The sequence below is a fragment of the Sitodiplosis mosellana genome, unplaced genomic scaffold (genome assembly GCF_009176505.1).
Source record: "Sitodiplosis mosellana isolate CC-2019 unplaced genomic scaffold, AAFC_SMos_1.0 Smas_scaffold_1, whole genome shotgun sequence".
Taxonomy (NCBI): domain Eukaryota; kingdom Metazoa; phylum Arthropoda; class Insecta; order Diptera; family Cecidomyiidae; genus Sitodiplosis; species Sitodiplosis mosellana.
In genome coordinates, this window is record NW_022595244.1 from 5,688,715 (window position 1) to 5,694,550 (window position 5,836).

Sequence of the window (5,836 nt, forward strand, 5' to 3'; positions counted from 1 at the left end):
CTTAAACCTTTTAAGAAATTTATCAGATGTGCAAAAGTGAAATTTAATTCGAGACAAAAATCAATTTACTGCCAAATGTTTTATGCATGAAATCAAATATAAGATGGTTTTTTGTGCCCTACAATCCATTTCTATTTACATCGAATTTTATGCGTCTCGATTTCGGATACCGAAATGAATCAAAATATTAGATTGGAATTTCAGAATAAAAATTTCGATAATAAACTTTTCAATACGAATATTTTCATGAACTTCCCAATACAAAAAACAGTGAGCGAGACGCTGTGAGAGAGCAAGAGATAGAGAGAAAGTAAAACATGCGTTTGACATGACTTCCGACCCAATCAACTTTGTTGACTCTTCTCCGTTTTTATTCAACAGACGTGTTTTTCCATATATACAAATAGATCAGATTGTGTGCGCGACACACACACATACAGCCATTTATGGATAAAATTGAAAGCGAGCTCATCGCATGGTAATATAATATGTATTATTATACCGGTGGTTCAGTGTGTTGATGATCTCTGCTTGTTGGCATATGAAATCGATAAATCAAAAGGAATCAATAAATCAAGCAAGCGAAAATGAAGAAAACAGAAGGAAAAACATCAGGCATATTCGTTTTCTGTTGCTCGTTGCTCTTTCTTTCAAATATAATCCGTTGAATATATAGATAGCTTAAGGGTTCAACCTCGGAATTTAACCTCAAAACAGACATAAAGTGGATTAAAGCAATCGAATAAAACCAATTGAATTCATTTCGATTAGTTTGGGAGGAGGGATTTTACGAGGAAAAATCCAGCCACTCTTGGCCTGTGTGTGTGTGTGTGTTCTTAAAATAGATTTGTCCTTTTTTGTGTCGGGTTTCATTCACTTACGATTAAACGAATAGAAAATCGTGGATAGAGGAAAATGTCATTTAATAAAAACCACTTTCAGCATTGGATTATGTTCCTTGGTATCGAGTAGGGTTTGTGTGTGTACCCCTCAGATGCATGATTTTCATGATGGGGGGGGAGTGTTGTTGCCACTTCAGGGGAGAAAATAAAATAAAAAATACTCCAACATCACACTCGACGAAGCAAATGCATACGAGCAATGTATTGTTTCAACTTTCAACTTTTCATCGTTTATTTTACATGAAAGATCCTTTTATCGCTGCATAAACGGCTAGAACAGCAAAAATATTTGGAGTGAAACAAAGTTTGTTTTATGGTTTGAAAGCAAAATTTTCATATTTGTTGGGTCCGACCAAATGGAATGCATACAAGTATACGCTCGGTTGGCTTGTTCACGCCAGCAAAACAGCGGAGATAAACATTTTTTTTTCACTTCAGCTCGCTCTCTTGCGACCAAAATTGATATAATTTATCTGACGTGTGCAGACACTGAGCTCTTTTTCACATTGCGGCGAAATACAGATGATTGTATCATGCCACTCAACGCATAGATATTCTATATCACTTAATCGTGTTTGACTGCTTCCATTGTATTATTTGTTATCATTGATATGGTTGTATACCAGGATTTCTTTCACTCACTCTCACTCTGTTCGCCCGTCCTAAGATGCGAAGTACGTTGTCTGCAACATCCGGTGCCACTGTGTTCATGGGAATTATATTCAATGCTATCATTGCTTTTTGTGCGATGTGAAGAAAAAAACGAAAGATTGTTATCTCAAGTTTCGAGCCGAGGCAAACAAAGGAGCAAGAAATAGATCATATCCACAATGATCCATATCAATCGATATTAATGCAATATCCGTCGATAGGACTCAATGTGCGGTGCGGTTTTTTTGAATGAAAAAAAAAAACACACATCGAATGGAATTAGATGTGGATAATTAGTTCGATGGATATATTCATAAGACTTCTAGTTATAAGCTAATGGAACTTTCAGCATGATCGATTGTTATGCGCGGTAAATCCATTGAAAATCTCTTGATATTGCCTCTACCAACAACATTTTATTTCGCTACAATTTTGCATTAAAACCACATAACAATAAATTCCATGATTTCCATTCGACGCATACTCACAACACATACACACGCGCTGGCACGCCATAGACACGATAACATTATAATGGCAATAGAAGCTACGTATATTAGCATATTGGTTGAGATTCAGCGAAACGAATGAGCCATTTAAGCAAATAAAACGTCCATGCTCAAAAGCATATTCACAACGCTTTTCGTTGCCCGTCCTTTTCACTCTGCTCCCAATCCCTGTCTCTAAGATCAGCCTTTTTGAATACCAAGCAAAAGTTTTAAGAACTGGATAACGCGTGGCACAAACAACGAAGAAGATATGAAAAAATATGAATAATGTGTCTCTTGTTGCCGATATCACCACGTGAAATGGTATATGAAATGACGCAATTTTTATGCACACATACAAATCTGTATCCGCGACGCTGATAACTGTGCAGAGGAGATTTTCGCCATTTTGGCTGTTAGTTTTTTTTTCTTCGTCCGCAGTTCCTCTCTCTTTCTATCTCATGCCGTGCCATCGAGAAGAATTGGACGCTTTTAATAATTTATGGGTTTTCATATTTTGTAGGCATTGGCACCTTGTGTGCGGCTGGTTCAACTTATCAACGCTGCTAACGGCTGTTAATCGAGTTCATCGAAGTGATTTAGTAGAGTGGCGTCATTCGATTCCAGAAAATCTACAGCCGAATCCAAAACAGATGCCATAAATTCACATTTTCCATGGTTCAATTTGCAAAGACCAAAGCAGCGGACGAACAAAGACCAAAAAAATCTCTCAGTCGCTCTATCTATTGACCTTAATTTGTCACCGACCAAAAACTTTTCCCTGACATCTCTCACCAGCCATAAATAATCATTTCAAAAATAAAAGCCGCATTATTTGATGGAAGTGATCATAAATTTGGTGTTGGATATTGTGCGCTAAGACGTATATAATCGAAATTAGGGCGTGTGAAGCGCATTTCACATCAGCCAAACCGAACAAAAAATGACGAGGAGCCAAAGAAAAAAAACGGTTCCATTTTCTTGAGATGCAATTACAGCTATTAGTCTAACGGAGCAAGCTTCTGCGATAGAGGGGATTTTCTTCTTTATAAAATCCCTGCGACAGCCGAAAACCAAATAAATATGTTATTCTTTCTTGATTCTGCATAGGAAAATGTATACAACGACGAGAAAGCCGAAGTAAAAGCAAAAGCAAACATCCTCTTTATGGATATGGGTGTAACGACATCGAATTCATCATCCGCAATGTGGACGTCTGCGGTTTTTCATTCGTTGCTCCCACTTGCTCTGCCTTATTCTCGACGCTATAAATAGAGATTCATATTTTTTTGATGGGTTTTCGTTCGTATTTCCTGCTCGTGAGCCGCCAAACTCAAGTAGATTTTTATGCAAAGTATGCGTAAAACGATTGATAATCCATACACCCCGAACATTCACTTGTGAAATTACATTTATGCGATGAATGCATGCCATTTCACCCGAAATTTTTATTCAATGCTGCGCCAGAGCTATTCAATTACAAGCATACATAGGGCAAGGAACATATCAATAATACAATTTTGCGGCAAAATGGGACATAATATCCGTTTATCTTTCGTTCCGAGGAAGAAAAAACACACTACCTTGACGAAATATATGAAATGACTGATTGCTTTTTTGCATATTTTTTTCCCTTCAGATCACGGAACAAGTGGGGCTGAAATGCAAACGAAATCATTGCTTTTCATGAGAAAACTGTACGAAGTTGAACAATGTCGTTAAAATGGACAAATTTAAAAGGCAAAAGAAAATTCCATCTGTGAATATTCTTGATGTAAATGAACCATTGTGCTTGGAATGAAATTTTTCTCCACCAATTTCCATCCGAGCGAGCGTGTCAGTGTGCGGTCGATGGTCTTTAATGCATCTATGATTCCATCCAGTGCAAGACATGAAATAAAAATAGGAGATGACGTTTAACTGACAGCGTGAAACTGCTGAGCTTTTTTTCTGAGCTGTTCTATCTCTTTTAAAATTTAATGTATGTGAACGAACACAATTCTTCCCACCATTTATCATGTTTTCAATGTGTGTGTATGTGTGTATGGGTGTAGTCGCAACATTCGCATCATCGCTAAACATTATCATCGTTGTCGTCATTCGCCAGAATGATTGCAGTGCATTCATCTCATCATTTTAAGCGTGGATAATAAATTGCTCATAAGAATACAACACAAGCTTTATACGAGCATATCCATTAGATGTATCTCTTAATCTCTCCGTTGCGCGCTCCCGTTTTTTCCTATCTCTTTCACTTACTCGCTCTCTCTTACTCTCATTTTTTTCCTTTTTCGATGCACTAGTTTCGTTTGCTGGATAAACCACACTTTTTCATGTATGCATGCATCTTACTGATTGCATAATCGCATTCATTTTTCGATTTATGAGGCAAAGAGGAGAGAAAAACACCGAAACAGATATGCGCTTTTGACTTTGACTTTGAGCAATAGTCATGTTATGCATCTACTAGGCTGATTGAAAAGTCTCGGGCCTGATGTATAAGGGACACCACAAATAAATAAACCATATCATTTTCCGAAACTATAATCTTTTTTAGGAATTAACGCCAAATTTCATCCAAATCCGACCATCAGTTCGCTGTTTATAGTCATGCGAGTTGAATACTCCCGAAAATGCTCTAATTTTGCCGTTTAAACAGTATAACTTTCTTCTGGTGCGTTGTATTTAAGTATATTCACTTGAAGAGTTCAGAGAAAGATCAGACCAAAAAATAACAATGGTTGATGAAGCAAATTGGAACCTATTTCTTTCACTTTTATCACCATATAAACAATTCTTCGACCTGGGTGAAACTCGCATTTGAACAACACCGTTTTCTCCACCAAAATGGCAACTTTTTATTAATTGTTTGCATTACAATAGATCTAAAATGGTGCTAATATCGTTTTTCTGTCGTTTTTGACTTTGTCTGAATGGTTTATGATAATTATTTTATGCTTATTCCGACCAATAATGCCCAGAGTCATATTTTTCGACTTTAGCCGCTTCGAGCCCTCTCTTGAGATTTCTAAGCATAAATTTTGGCCCGCATCTATTCAAATGAACTCAAGAGACATTAATTTCAATATATGAAGGCAGAAACCTATTCATATTTTGCTTTTACAGCTTTGAACAGGGCTTCGAATCCTTGAATAGTTGTTTATTTTGCTCCAAAACCAAAAATGCGGCAAGACTTTTTCGATTGAATATTAAATATGTATATAACCATGCAAAATTCAAACTATAGCTTGTGTTAGTTGCCCTATGGCCTTAGCAAATGTATGCACTGCCATATTTGTGAATTTCGATATCACTTAATGGATTTTGGCAATGATTTCTTTCAAAACCACATATTTCAAACAATTTAGAGGCTTATCGACAAAATCGCTCTTATGGCTATGCATAAATCCAATTCCTCCTTATCTCATGATTGATTTCGAAAGTCTAGGGACACCATAAACTAATCCCAGTATGAATTTGATATTTCTATTTGATTTTCTTCTGAAATACATGTGCCAAATTGTCAACATAAATGCAGTTTTTTTATTATTTTGAAAAACTCACAAGTACCTTCATTCAAAGTGCTATAACTTAGGAACTGATGGTCGGATTTGGCTCAAATTTGGCGTGAATTCCTAAAAAAGATTACAGTTTCTGAAAATGATATGGATTATTTATTTGTGGTGTCCCTTATACATCAGGCCTGGGACTTTTCAATCAGCCTAGTATGTTGTTGCCAGTTGACTTGAAAATCATATACATCTTCAGCAGCAGCACAAGTACACGATGATACAA